Raw genomic sequence first — 15,963 nt, forward strand, 5'->3', positions numbered from 1 at the left:
GCCCTAAACTGTGTTAATGGCCTTATTGCCAGCAGCAGATATACATTTAGCCCTACAAATAATACACTTTCCAACACTTAACATTCACTGTTTGCAAGTCAATCCATTTTTTACGCATCATTGTTAACTTAGGGACATGAAGACGCGGCCAGTTTTAATGTCATACATCAGAAAACTGTGCACTGTAAGCACATATTTCTTGCTTTGAATATTTAGATCAACTTTACAAGTGAACAAGAACCCGTCTCATTATTTGGATTAATTTTGCTTGGGAACAAATACAAAAGCTTGACTTCTAAAGGGGCCAGCAATCTGCAGCAAGGGCCTGGTTTGTCAGAGTGAGGGAGGTTAGCGAGACGAGGGGTCTCAGCACAATATGCATAACACAACATTAGCTTGCAACACTTACCATTGCCGAGAAAAAGTCAGTAGCTCAGACATGCTAGCATCCACTCTCACTTATGACGAAAGGGTGGGATCTATGCCTTTGAATGACAGACATCTGAAATAACGCAGAGATGAAGTTTCATACCATGGCATTTGGCTTTTTCCATGAGTGCTGTACAAGGCAGCACACATGGAAAAAGCAAAAACGAGGAGAAAAATGCATTTCTCCTCGTTTTGCCAATTTAAGAGTAGGATTTTCCTGGTCATAATTTTTGCGCTGCCGCCTATGTATGCCTCCCTTGTGCTTAGGGGGCAGCGTCAAATACAAAGGGTGTTGTGGTGGAACGCCCACCACAACACGCACTGCACGCCTCTATCATGCTAAACATAGCGTGAAAGAGGGCCTTATGTACAAGGCAGCGTTAAGCCACGTTAAGTAGCTTAACGCTGCCTTGTATAGAAGGCAAGGCCCCGATCGCCACAAGAACGTCACCAAAAGCGACTTTCCTGTGGCGATAGGGGCTTGTACATAGGCCTCTCACTCCCTCAGCTTCACCAGCAGGAAGTGTAGAATTCAGAAGAGGATTCCACAACTCTGGGAGACTGTCCAACACCAGCCCTGGTCACAGCAGTCCTTAGAGTACTTTAACATATATCTGGAATATACCTCATGCCACATTAATGCAGACCCTAAACGCCCAGTAGGTTGACCATTTCCCTTCATGTCATTACAAACAGCACTTCCAGTTCTGGACTTTCATGTGATAACTGGTGTTGAAGCCCCAGTTAAACTCCACTGAAGTTTTTAGCCTTAGACCAAAAACAGATTTGTCGGTGACAAGTACAGGACTGGAGAAATCTATAATGACCTGAAAGAGTGGTTTGGGGGAAGGGGATTCAGCTCAACCTCGAGTGTCTGTGGCAGCAGACATCAGACTCTATCTTGTGCCATGTCAAGGCAGGAAAAGGGGCATCTCAAAAGAGTCCAACTGATTTAGGTACTTAGTCTAACACACAGAGCCCTGCGACTGCACATGTGCTACTCATACTACACATGCACACTTGACATACACACAGGTTTCCAACGCAAGGTTTCAGGCATAGTTATAACAGCAGAATTTACACAACAGGAGCCTGTAGGCTATACACAGTAACTCGTAAAACGTCTGGTCACATTAACAGTCCCAAAAACACAATATGCAGACACCACAGCTTTATGTGGTTTACCCGTACAAGGACAGAAGCCAGCTGTCCACTTATGAGGGCTCAGGACAGGTCCATGACTTCGTAGGTTGAACATGCATGATTAGCTTGATTCCAGGGCAATATTTGGGCGTGGCTTGCTTTAACAAAGGTGCAGACAAAACCGTATTTAACAAGAACTTTAACCCACATAAATCATGCAAACTTTAGGACAAACTATTTTGACCTGTAAAATTCCAAATCCTCTCGAATTCATTTTAAAACGGCATATTATCATGCACATATTAACTGTCCAACCACTTGGTAGCCCACTTCTTAAACAACCTCAATTAATGATTAAAACTAAATAGGAAACCTAAGTGAACTCTTACAGTTTAATGGGCTCTTGTATTACTACAACTATCCTCTAAGAAGATGGCTGTTGCTACCCACCCTCACTGCTATGGCTTATCTCCCCCTTACTCCCGGACCCCTTTCTCTCCCCTGTCTTCACAACAGAATACATAACCAGCAATGGCAAAAAACCTTGCGGTTAAACTGTTTCGAATGCTACAGATTTATACAATTACATTGCTGAGCATTCTAGTTATATTTGTTGTACGTCATCGTTTATTTTTTTCCTTGCTTGAAAATATAGCCATCTAGCTTACCCGTTGTGCGTTGCTGCGATCTCAGAAGAAAGGAAAATAAAGGAAACTTGTTATGATAACATTTAATTTACATTGTGTCAATTTCATTGAAACTTATTCATTTTAATATGGAAAACATTTTAAAGTGTTGTTTTAATTCTGTTTATATATTCGAGTACTTGTGGATACACAGTATTTTTTGTTTTTTCGTCTGGTGCGTACACAAATAAATCAGAAGGTTTTCCGACGCGTGAGCTGGCCACATACAGTTGTCCATGTGAGAAGCACGGATTCTCCAAATCTAGTCCACACACTTGCAGCGATTGTCCTTGTGCTTTGTTGATGGTCATTGCAAAGCGAGTCGCACCGGAAACTGTAAATGATCAGTATTGGAAAGATTATGAGGGCCCTGGGGGGCCAGGGGGCCGATATTTAACAAATTTTTCTTTTTTTTTTTTTGGCAGCAACCTTCGCAGGAGTGTACTCAACAACTTTTAACACATTTTTTCTTTTTGCCAGAAACCTTCGCGGGAGTGTACTCAACAACTTCCCAAAGTTTCAAGCCGATCGGATGAATGGTGTAGTAATGCATAAAGGACACACAGACATACTTTCGTTTATATATATGTATAGATAAAAATCCTTGAACAGAAAGTCAGGATTCCTGCCGCAATGCTGTTTTTATTATGGGTACAAAAAACATTTTCACAGGACCTCATAACGATAAAAGGCAGTCAGTGATACTTGTATCAAAGACCATCTGCTGGTACACATCTCTGCAGCAGATGTTCAACTCACAGAGTTTATTTGCTGACCCAGGAACAAGTGAGTGGTTAAAATAGTCTTTTGACTAGACGAAGACAGAGGTAACAAACAGCTGCATTCCATTACTAGTTTGCAGCCAAGAGACAGCCCAAAGAAACCTACCCAAATTTGGCAGATAGAAAAACCGTTGCTAGAAACCTAATATTGCTGGGAAAGTAAAACATTCTAAATGGTATTATGAAAATGCATTATGAACAGACCGCGACATACCAGGAACTTGTGGATCCAGTCTTTAATGAGAAAATGGGCACAGTGTAAGTGCATATTTTGAGCTGGTGGTTTCCGGTGCTCACACCTGCACTTCATCGTCAACACCAGCACTTGTGACAGTCTGTCATTAGGTGGAGAGTCTGGCTAATTTGGAGGCCCACAAGAATGGTCAAATTCAATATACATTAAAATGACTGACCTGCCACACACGCCATTCTTAAAGCTTTGGGGGCCTGGAATAGTCTGAATTGCCACACTTGTAAGAGTGATAGTTAGTAGTTGTATTGTTAATATCATTGGCAGCTCTGGCAGGGGAAATGTGTGGTGCAAGCTATAGTGGCCTCCTCACAAAAGCTGTGCCACTTTTTTTCCTTAAACAAAATTAAGCACTGGTCTATACAGTAAAGCCACCACGATCATACATTTCGCATTAATTGGCAGGGCGCTGCTCCTTGGTTATTCATCTTTCACATAAATAGACTTCTAGAGAGACAAAAGCCAAGCAGCGCCAACAGAGCTCTTCCAAAACTAAGAGAGATATTTGGAACTGAAGAGCAAGTGTCTAAGAAGCAGTCGCTACCAAGAAACAAAGCCAATACTGCAGAGAAGATACGCTAGTTACGTGTGAGAATCACGCTCTGTGCTTGTTTGAGGTAATTGGGCTTGGAGTGGATGAGCTTGGGGATAGGAGGGGAATTATTTAAAAAAAAGAAGAAAAAAGTGCGCTGTGGGCCACTATGTATATACAAAGGCTGCAACACCTTGTCGGTCTATAAAGATCTGCCCTTAAATTTTACGATCCTCACCTCTTCCAAATGTTAATACCATATGCACAACACCCAAACGTTCACTACTGCCAATGACATTTGGAAAAGATAATGCCATTGTTCAAACAGCTGCTGTAATGCCACAAAATGAGCCGATTATGCAGACATGGTCACAGCTAGAGTGGTTCAAGGACTTGCTGCCAAAGCGTCCACCCTGGGTACTAAGAGAAACTGACTAAGGGAGAGGAAAGGTTCCCCGTTGTCACAGCTGGCCAACACACTTAGTATCTCCATCGGTACGCCGCTGTCCACAGCCCCCAATCCCAAATAACACACAGACACCAGGAATATGGAAAAAGAAGCTGCAGGTTTATTTGTTGTACAAATAAAAGGTGGGTTATCTTACAGGCAATCCCGTCCGCCCCGCAGCCCCTCGTTGCAGGGTACCTGAAGTTTTAGTCAAAGAGAACACCTGCCACAATAGCCCGGTGTTGTACCTGGGAGGAGGATCTACTCCTCCCACCGTTGGACCTATCGTCCACCCACTCCGCCTTCTGAACAAGGGAGAGTTAACTCACACTTTCCCCAGCTGGTCGGAGCGCCTTCAGCTGCCAAGTCATTCCCCCCAAGGTGTACCACTACGATGTTTGGCAGGAGGCTACTCTCCCTCAGAGTCCTGCGCAGCGTTCCTAGGAAGTCTGCCCAATGCATTCCCGGAAAACCGAACCAAGCTATCCTGGTGATGCCAAACCATGCTTCCAGGTGACTGCCTCCACCCATCTTGCAATTCTTGCGACATAGGAATGCACCAACACCCACACATTCGTTCCTGCAATAAAACACATTGTTTTTCAAGTCTTAGTTTATTCACACTTCACCACTGAACAGACAGAAAAGCCACAAAAAGTGTGGCCAAACACTTCACACTTCAAACTTTAAACCTTATATAATCAGAAAAGCCACTAACCATGGCATATGTACACTCTTACTCTCCCTACCTAATTTTCTCCGCGTAATTTTTGACAGAAGGACGTATTGCACTTACTGGTCTCACATATATTTTGCAGCAATTGGAATCCCATCGGCCCACTCTTTTGATTGCCTCTGCCAGCAGACCCTCCCTAAAAGCAGTGGTGGCCGCCCCAATCCGGAATGAATGGGAGCTGTACTTGCCCCCCCCCCCCTAGTGTAACCTGCTAGAAACAGGCAACCCTGCATTACGTGCTCCACTTGATACTTCGTGACCGGGGAGCCGTCCTTGTGTATCAGTAATAGCCCATCCATGTGTGGGCGGCAGGACAGGAAGGCGGCCAGCAGGGCCACCGGGCAATAGCTGTTGTTACCCAGGCGATGCAGGGAGATGCCCCTCCCCCTGCCCGCCTGGTCCGTTTTTGAGTACTGTAGGAATATTTCGACTGATTCAGCTGTCAGGCGCACATCCCTCATCTGTAGTGCCCTGGAGTTGCTTTCTGTCTTAAAGCGTGCAACCAGTTCACCTATTCTAAAGGCCCCAAAGAATGCTAAGCAGAAAGTGGCGGTAAAGAGTGTTGCCTCGTAGGTGGACTGGGCGGCCGAGGGGAGGGCCTCCACCATCCTCTGTAAAGTCTCATAGTCAATGTGGGCCCTCTGGTCAAGCTGCTTGGGCACCACTCTGGCCCAGCCTTTTAAGTCGCCCTGGTAGTGAATAGGGCGGTAGGATCGTCCTGGCCGAGCAGTCTGGCCTGGTGCCCGGTGGCTGATAGGTGCCCTGCCATCCAAGAGTGGCTCTTCCCCCCATCTGTGGCCCAAATCATAAAAACCTGCACCCTGTCCACCCTGGGGTAAGATGCTTGCTCCCAGGGGCCCATGATTCCACAAAACGTATCCACGGCTGCCTGATATCTCCTCATGGTCTGTGGTGCCAGGGACAGCTCGCCGAGTTCTCTAATGCGCTGCACCACCGCAGCAGGTGCCAAAGTCGCGCCGGGAAAGGTGTCATCTCTTCCCTCGCTCTCGGCCACGCCTCCCGCAAACGCTGCCAATGAAAACGTGAAAGAGCATCAGTGGCCGTGTTTTGCGCTCCTGGAATGTGTCTGGCTCTACATTCTACGTTGTTGTACAGGCATACCTTCACTAATTCCCTGAGCAAGCTTAGTACGAGCGTGCAGCTGGCTGATTGGGTATTAATTGCTTGGACCACGGCTAGATTGTCGGACCACAGGACCACCCTTTTTGCAGTTAACATGGCCGGCCAGAGGTGAAATGCCACCACAATTGGGAATAGCTCTAAGACAGTTATGTCGCTGTTATTCTTTTCTTCCTCCAAGAATTCGGCCACTTCTCCGCGCAACACTCCCTATCCAGGATTGCGCCAAATCCTTCCCTGTCTGACGCGTCAGTAAACAGCGTCAGTTCCTGGCTGCTAGTCCAGGGTTCTCTCCAGATTACAGAACCATTAAACTGTTGCAGAAACTCCCCCCATATCTTCAAATCCTCCTTCACACCCACGCTCAGCCTCACCTCATGGTGTCTCCGCTTAATCTTGGCAGCTGCCCTGGCTAGTCTACGCGCAAACGCCCTACCCGCGGGGATCACTTTGGTGGCGAAATTTAACCTGCCAATGAAACTCTATATGTCCTCCAAGGATACCTTTTCTTGACCCAACACTGTTTGGATCTGCGAGGCCAGTTCGCTGACTTTGTCCGCCGGGAGCCTGGCTTCCCCTGCCTTGGTGTCAATCTCTACGCCCAGGAAGACTAGTACTTGCGCTAGCCCAACTGTTTTCCCTGGAGCCAGGGGCACTCCTAAGTGCTCAGTAACCTTCTGGAATTTCGCTAACGCATCCGCGCAATCTTGCGAGTCCTCTCTTCCTACAAACAGGAATTCATCCAAATAGTGAGTCAAACTTTCAACTCCCTCTGTTGCTTGCAGTACCCACTGGAGGAAGGTGCTGAATGCCTCAAAAAACGTGCATGAAATAGAGCATCCCATGGGCATGCATTTGTCATAGTAGTATTCTTGCCCCAACCTGAACCCCAGTAGGTGCTGGCTGCTGGGGTGCACCGGCAGCAGGCGGAAGGCTGTTTCTATATCCGCTTTGGCTAGCCATGCCCCTTTACCTGCCCTTCTTAACCAAATCCATGGCCACGTCAAATGAGCAGTAGGACACTGAGCACACTCCTTCTTCCAAGTTGTCGTTGACCGACTCGCCCTCGGGGTATGACAGGTGGTGTATTAGTCTGAATGCGCCAGGGTCTTTTTGGGGACTATACCCAGGGGAGAGACTATGAAATTTGAGAGGACAAGAAGGGACCAGCAACTCTCCCCAACTCCAATTCCTTCCCAACTTTCGCTCTTACCACCTCTGGATTGTCCTTAGCTGACTTTTAATTTTCAGCATCTCGCGCCTGCGGGGTTCCTATATAAGGTATCACAAAGCCTTCTGCAAAGCCCCCCAGGAGCAGTCTCCCGTCTACTTTGTTGGGTATTAATTCAGCAGAGGGATCTTTCACTGCTATCGCCTGGATGGATGGCTGCATGGGGAGGGAATGAATGCAGGCTTAAGGGAATGCTGCCTACAGCAGAGGCGGCACACTGTGTGTTAAGGGGGGGAGATGCGCAGTGGGGGGGACGGCGGCTCGCATTTGTGCTACTTATTCTGCCAAGCTCCACCTCTCCCCCCATAATTTCCTCCCTGCTTCTGCCCTTTGTGCGTCCTACATGAACCTGCCTGGTGTTGCCCTCCACAATTACTGCATGTGTGTGTGTGAACTTGCAGGACTTCCCCCAGTGGCAATGCCCGCTGTTGAATAACCTGCAAGACCCGGCCTGGGGCCTCCCGCCTCCCCTTCTCTGGCCCCCCCGAAAGGGCGGGTTGCCTTGGTACTGTTGTTGCCGCCTGTGTGACCTGCACTTTGCTGTCTGTTGCAACCCCCTGCAGTGCTCTGGACCCCATGTGATCCATCCATAGTTGCACCTCTTTATGATCCCAACACATCTTGGGAGATCTGGACATCTTCTTTCTGAACTCCCTGTCGTAGTTCAACCAACCTACGCCCCCCCATTTCTTTGCTTCAGTATGGATAAGTCTGCCATACTGTACCAAGGCGGGGCCTTGATCTGAAAATGTTTCCATAATTATGGAAGATAGTATGGCGAAAGCTTCAACCAATTGTCAATATTTTTCTCCGGCCATGGTTGGAACTTAACTTTCTTTTCATCCTCCTTTTGCCCTGCCCTGCGCACGTCCGTACCTTGTTGCCCTAACATTAGTAGCGAGAATATATCGATGAACTCCCTCTTCCAGATGAGTTCTTTCGCCACGAGTGGAACCTCCCATGCCAGGGAAGAGAGCCCTGACAGCAAGGGAGCATCCAGCACCACCTCCTCCTCCTCCTCGCTCGGTGGCGTCGCCGTGGAGGGAGCTGGCACGGGATCGCGAGGGAGGAATCGGGGCTACCGGGAGGGTTGGCACCGTACTTGGTGCGGTAGGTATCGTTGGAGGTCCGTGTGCAGGTAACTCAGGTGCCTCAGGTGCCAAGGGTAATGGTACCGGGGCGTCAGGACCCAGGGGTGTTGGAGCAGGGGAGGAGATTGGCTCAGTTACCCTTGGTGCAGGTGCCACATTGGGATCTGGTAGCGGTGCCGCCGGGGCCCCCGGAGGGGAGGTCCCAGCGCTTGGCCGGGCAGGTGCGGGGGGGGCTGGGGCCTGAGCCCCATACGTTCGCTGGGGCACCCCCCCTACCAATGTTTGCTACACTTTCTTTCATTTCTGTCATAAACATGTGTAAGGTGGGCATGATCTTACCAAGATCGCTCTTTGTGGTGTATTCCGCCGTACGTTGCGCAGCGTTATGCATGGCCGAGGGGCCGGGTGCATCATGTACCATTGCAATTGTCGTTTTGGGCCCGCCCTTCTTTTTTGACAGGGCTGGGAATTCTTTGTTGGTGGTAATAACCCGCACCCTCTTTGACGCACAAGAGTGTCCTGCCCCCACCATGTCATCCTCCTCAATGGCTATAATGTTGTTATGACCACACGAGTCAGGGGTGCTGGCATTGAGCAGATCGGTGGCCCAAGCCAGGCCATTGGTCTTGACAAGCTGTAAAAAGGCCGCCGCTTGCCCGTCTGCTGCCGACCCGGGTGCCGATCATTGTCCGGACATCCTGCGTGGTCTCTCACTCCTGTAAGAAAAATGGACGGTGACCAACTGACCTAGCGCCATCTGAAAACACGGCCGGTTTGGGAGACCTCTCCCCCCCCCCCTTTGCTTTCGCCGATACCTTGCGCTTTGTGTACTTACTTAGTGCCCTTGCGCGCTGCGATGCCTAATGAACGTCGACCGGTCTTCAAGTGATGATGCGATCGCTACCGACTTTGCGTCTTGCACCTTTATTCCTGCGACAAAAGCATCGTTTCAAAATACGTCCTAGCCTGTCTCAGCCGTCCTGAGGTGGAAGCAGAGGAACAAGGCAGTGCGCCGGTCCCCCGGAGGCTTGTGTATTTAACATTAAGCCAAACAGCTGACCAACACACCGCCCCCCCCTGTCTCGCGCTTACCTTCTTACTGTGCCTTTGCACCGTGCTCTTGCGGTCCCGTGGAGCCTGCCCACCCCTGCCTGTAACAAGGAACATGCGTTACACATCTACTAATATCGTCAGTCATAGGCATCACACACAGTGGAGAAAGGCAGACCTTATCGCACTTAAACGTATTAAAATTGACGTGCCTCTCTAGACCACACACCCAATGGTGACATTGCAGATACCTTCTAGCACTACTGTATTCAAGTGTTGCCCTTCAAAAAATGTTGTGCCCCCTTATTTGACTTGATTTAATTGCTCACTGAAGGTCGGGCCGGTCTAAGATAGGCCCTTATCAGATTAAGAACACACATTCAGTTTTGTTAGGAATGAGAAATTAAGTGATTTGCCCAGACTCACAGGATGTTTAGTGACATTACCGAGACTCAAACCCAGTCCACCCAGTTCGAGGAGGAACTTGATTTAATTGTTCCCTGAAAGTCGGGCCGGAATAAGATAGGCCTTTTCACCTTAAAAACACACATTCAGTTTTGCTCGGAATGAGAAATTAAGTGCTTTGCCCAGGATCACAGGATGTTTTAGTGACATTGCTGAGACCCGCACCCAGTTCACCCAGTTCGAGGATGTGCGCCCTAACCGATAAGCCAACACAAGCTAATTTAATGTTAACGGCTATGAAAACTATATTGATGCGGGTAGGAATCACCCGCGCACAGAGGCTGCTATCCCCGTGCAGGGTCTGCGCTATAAATTATTTGTGGCCAAGCTGATTATAAAGCCAGTCAAATTAGCGATCCGGCTGGTGTCGAACCTTTCACCGGCAACCTCCGTTTACCCGTATTATTGCACAAAGTTTTAGTTGGAGGAAAGGGCGGGGCGGCGGGGGGGGGATTGCAGGGACCCGCACGGCATTTTAGCCACTCGGCATTTCTACCAGCCGCTCCCGCTGTAGTTGTAAAGGAAGAGGCTCACTCTGCTGGGCCTCTTGCCCCCCACCGCCCTGGCTTTCCCACCCGTGACATTGTTATCGCAAATCCTGATGGCTTCCACATGGTGTATGCAATATTGATGACGACCAAATTGAAGTTTCTGTAATATTCACTTTCACCTCAGCAAACCTGAGGTATGAGCACGCAGTCCCTCCCAACTACTTTATGAAAACTTAATGTTACTACTTAATGTTACTAGATTATTCATGCAACCCGCTGGCAGCGGCGGGATCCGAACCCGCGCCTACAAAGAGACTGGAGCCGTAATCCAGCGCCTTAGACCGCTCGGCCACGCTACCCTGGCCACTAACCGCGCCGGGTTTAAACAAGGTAACTACTTTCTTAAATAAAAGCGCTGGGTTTCAAACAAGGTAACTCTTTGTTAACTAACAGCGTCGGGTCCTAAATAAGATGTCCTGGTGAGAAGCAGTCATCTGGCGTGTTGAAATAATTTCACGTGCCAGACTCAGCGCCCTCTCTGTGGGTGATTCCTTTAGACTCACATAGCAGAGATGTAAGACGCGAGGCACTGCAATTCCTGGCTAGGTTAAACGGGGAAACGTTGCGATTTACACCTGGCTTCACCCGTTTAAAGGTCTACATGAGCGTAAAGGCCGACTTTGTCACCTTGACTTTCGCCTAGCTGCCGTTTAACTTTGCTGTGCGTGGGCTGTATTGCGTTGCACCTGCGGCCTCCTGCATGCCAAGCGCGATTCAAAATTCTGTCCAGGGCCTACCCACGTGGCCGAAGCCTGCACGGCCTGACCGCGGCCTAACATCTGCCGCTCGTTGAGCCCCGCATCTCCCCAACTATTCCTGACTGTGTTTATACTGGGAAACAGTTCCGATTTTACACTTGGCGTTACCCGTGCTGCGCGAGGGCTGCAGTGCGTTGCACCGGCGGCCTCCTGCATGCCAAGCCTGTGATTCACAATCCTGCCCAGGGCCTACCCACGTGGCCGAGACCCGCACGGCCTGGCCGCGGCCTAGCCAGCTCGGTAAACCCCACCTCCAATATTGCTGCCCCCTTTACCCCCGACACAACATAAAATCCGCACACGGACCTTTTGCCCCCCCCCCCGTGATTGTGGTCACGGGGCCCCGTACAACTTGGGTTTTGCCCAAGGACAGGGCCCAGGGGGAGGCCAGCAAGTGTCCGCTTACCTCAAACCGACGCTCGACGATCCGAGAAGGAGAAGAAAGGGGGTCTAGCATCTGGCGGAGAGAGGCGCTACCTAAATCCGGGGCTGCTGCGGGGAGCAGCCAGAGGACGTCTAGGTACGAAGGGGGGCAGCAGCAAAGAGAGCGCGAAAGGAGTGGCCACCCTTAAGAACCCCCCGTTAGCCCCACCCTTCGCCCAGCCCCCTTAGTGTGGCGCCGCCCTGTAAACCCCCCCCCCCCCGAGGGATGGGCCACCCGGCGGCCCTCGGACCTCCTAAGGGGCCTGCCATCCTACGAAAAGGCAGAAAGAAGACATGGCAGAGGCACACATGACTGGATAAAAAAGTCAGAGACTTGCAGTTCCACAGCCTGTTTGACATTGCATCGTACAAGGATGTAAAATAAATATGTTTTTTAAAAATGCACAGCATCCCTGAATGAAAGGTTCCTGCAGTGGAGCAATAATTCACCAAAGAACCGGAGTTGAGATGTCTTCATTTCAATAAAAATGAGGCTACATATTCGTTATATTTCCAGTCTCAAGACATTTTCAAAGTAAACAACTTTTAATCCAAAACTCAGGAGGAGTCCGGCTTACAGTAATCTCTATCCCAGCCAACCCGGGTGCGATGATAGCAGGGCTTAGGTGTGGCAAACCAACAAACATTTCAAGATAATGTAATGTAGTCCCCGGAGTATGGCATTCATCAACAAACATATGCAATGCAATAGGACTCGCATTTACGCAAGACCTATTGCATTTCAAACGGTAGTCATCACAAACAACGGGAGGGAGGATGGGGGGAGGTACGGATAATGGGAGTGATGGGGAGAAGGCACATACAACAGAAGAGCGGGCAGGGGAGGGAGGGAGAAGGCAGGAACAACTGGAGTGCGGACTGGAAAGGGAGGAGAAGGGGTGGAAGAGGCACGGACAATGGGAGTGTGTGGGGGGAGGGAGTGAGAAGGCATGGCCAATGGGAGGGAGAGAGGAGTAGAGAAGGCAGTAGGAGAACCTCATTAAAGAAAATAGTGCTCACAGTCTAAATAACACGTACCGTGTAACACTCGAGGTAAAGGGCCAGTGGCTATGGAAGGATACAAATGATAAAATGGCTGTAATAAGGAGGGACTAACAAGCCTATAAACGGATCCGAAGGCAGCATTTACGAAGGACAATGACACAAACCAATAAAAGATATGGGCAGTGGAGTGGGAGGGGCTTCCCTCACATACTGAACTACAGCAGATCTTCACCAGGACAGCGCTTGCGCGCTGACCTTAGGCTCGACCTAGAAAAAGGTTAAAAGTGTTTCTTACACATTCAACCCAACTACAACTGTGCAGGATGTTGTCCTCTCACTTGGGAGGTGGGCATGCTCACCTTGCCAGGTTACACTTGGGCACCTTTCCTCCTCTGCCTCTGTGGTTCACAACTCTGTTGCCTGATTTCCATTTCTTGTTAGTTTGATCAGTTTCTTTGCCAAATGTGCCAATTCTTCAGGCTTTAAAAGCCAGGCGTTGTATCTCACACTTCCCCCTCCACACTAGCACAATGTAACCTTAGACCGATCCTCAAAAAATAAATTGCCAGAGTTGTAAATTTAGTGTATTCACGCATTTGACTATTACGTATACGGGTGAGGTGAACACTGATTTCAATTTACTGGCCAAGATAATAAACCTTGGAGGTGTGGAGAGCCACTGACTGGGCCAGAGTGACATATGGGGCAATCAAGTAGTGCTGCAAGTGCAGCCCTAGCAGACCAGTGGATGCTGGCATAACGAAACGGCCCTCCAAGCTCCGGACCTAGTTAGGAGCTCTCACACCCGCCCCTGCCATGGGCTGAGGGGGCCCCTTGGAGCTCGGGGACCCCCGTTTCGCAGGGGCTCCATGGGCTAATGTTACCCCAGTGGTGCGTGGGCCATTTTTTTGCCTGCTTCTGGGCCTGTTTCATGGATTGTTTGGCCAGTTTTTATTGTTAATTTCCCTGATGTTACCACAAACATTGCCTGCGGCATGCACAAAAGGCATGCAATCTCCCATATCTTACAAAACACATATACTTGTCTTTACTAGTTCAAAACACTTGTGATCTGAGAATGCGGCCCCCTTTTTTACTCATTGACTTCCTATTTGGGGGGGGGGCTTTATTTTGATGCCCCAACCTACTTTCTGTCCCAGACCGACCCTACCCAATGATGACCTCCGTCTTATAGCCCTCCCAGTGTGGCCCACTTGTAAAATTATAAAGATTGACAGGTGATTAATAATTTGTCACCCTCTCTCAAGCAAACCCATTATAAGGTCCATTGGATTTAGTTTGTTTATATTAGAGACATTGTGTGTTGAATTGATACTGTAATGTGCTGTAAGAAGCTACTTTAGGACCAGATGTAGGTCACCAAATACCGGTCGGTAACGGCCGATTTCGGCTGTTACCGACCGGTATTTGGGTTTTGACATGTAGGTGGCCTTAATTTTACAGATTCAGTAAATCCAGATGTAGGTGGCACTTTAAACAGTTCCACAGGCCATTACAGATTAGTTATTTACCACCAAATACTATTTGGTGGTAAATAACGAATACCTGTGTACATGCACATCTGTGCATGTACACCTGTGCCATGTGACACACATACATGCCCTTAAGGCATGTCAAGTCAAGTCAAGTCAATAGATTTATATAGCGCGCTACATACCCAGAGGGTCTCAAGGCGCTTGAAGAAGGGTGGGGAATTACTTGTCGAATATCCATGTTTTGAGTTGCTTTCTGAATGCCAGGTTTAGCTGTCAGGTAGGAGAAGGATCTACCTCCCATGGTGGTTTTGTTGATGCGAGGTACAGTGGCCAGGGCTTGGTTGGAGGATCGTAGCTGGTGGGAGGGGGTGTAGAAGGACAGTCGTGTGTTGAGGCTTTCGGGTCCGATTTCGTAGAGTGCTTTGTGTGCGTGGGTTAGGAGGCGTAAAGTAATCCTCTTATTGACGGGGAGCCAGTGGAGGTTTTTCAGGTGACCGGGATGTCTAATATGAGCCTGGCTGAAGCGTTCTGGATGCGTTGGAGTTTTTTCTGGAGTTTTGCGGTAGTGCCGGCGTAGAGGGTGTTTCCGTAGTCCAGGCGGCTCGTGACCAGTGCGTGGGTGACCGTTTTTCTAGTTTCGGTGGGGATCCAGCGAAATGTTTTTTTGAGCATGCGAAGAATGTTGAAGCAAGATGAAGAAACGGCGTTGACTTGTCTGTTCATCGAGAGTGAGGAATCCAGGATGACGCCCAGGTTACGTGCGTGATCCGTCGGGGTGGGTGCTTTTCCAAGGGCCTCTGGCCACCACTTGCAGGAGTTGCAGGAGAAGGGTCCATGGGTGTGTCCAGGAGTGGCTTGGACGCAGTTGGGGGAATGGCCGGGGTTCAGGGCTAGGAGGATGGTGGCATTGTAAGTAATGCGGGAGGGGTGGGCAATGCGATGACCAGGAGGTATCGCGCTGGGCGCGGTCCAGGCGCGGACGGGCGTAGACGGGCTTACCTTTGGTGCACCTTCGGCGCGACTGGGGCGCGACCGCTGCGCGACCGCTGCGCGTTGGGTCATAGGTCATAACTGGAAAGTGGAAAGGGGGAGGGGCGAGGGCGGCTCGGCTGGGAGGCGGGGCGGGCTCACGAGGACAACAACAAGCTAAAATAAACAAAATGGCAGCGGAGGGGAGGGCAGAGCACAGCGCCGGGGGTAAACGTGCACTAATGTTAAATTAAGGCCATCAGGACCCACCTGTTCCCCTCTCCTTAGGACTCCTGTCTATCCCACTCCTTTCTTCCTCAGTATAGTGTCTGTGGTTCCTTAGCGCCGGGACGCCTCTTTGCTGGGGCAGCTGTTGCGCTCTACCAATATTATAACATAACATAACATAACATGTGTGCCACATGGCACACAAGCCAAAATCAGGGGTGCAACAGGGTGTCAAAGTGACACCCTGTTCCCCTTGACAATTCTGTATTTTTACTGAATCGGTATTTACCGATTCGGTAATTGACATTGATTCCTATGGGCCTCAAGGCCCATAGGAATCAATGGCAATTACCGAATCGGTAATTACTGAATCCTACTGATTCGGTAAAAAATACCGAATTTTTAGCTACATCTCATTTACCGAATCTAGAATACCGAATCGGTAAAATTCGGTATTTTAGAGTCGGTAAATGAGGATTACCTACATCGGGCCCTTAGTTATTTATGTGGGGGTCAATAAATGAAGTGTTGTTTATATAATACTGGAGTA

At 49.3% G+C, this 15,963-nt stretch overlaps 1 pseudogene; it reads right to left on the bottom strand.

Annotated features, from left to right (window-relative positions):
• The window catches only part of LOC147731677 (uncharacterized), a 94,504-nt pseudogene that overhangs the window by 27,507 nt on the left and 51,034 nt on the right, over nt 1-15,963 (bottom strand).

Source organism: Lissotriton vulgaris, chromosome 2_1 (genome assembly GCF_964263255.1).
Source record: "Lissotriton vulgaris chromosome 2_1, aLisVul1.2, whole genome shotgun sequence".
NCBI classification, from domain to species: Eukaryota; Metazoa; Chordata; class Amphibia; order Caudata; family Salamandridae; genus Lissotriton; species Lissotriton vulgaris.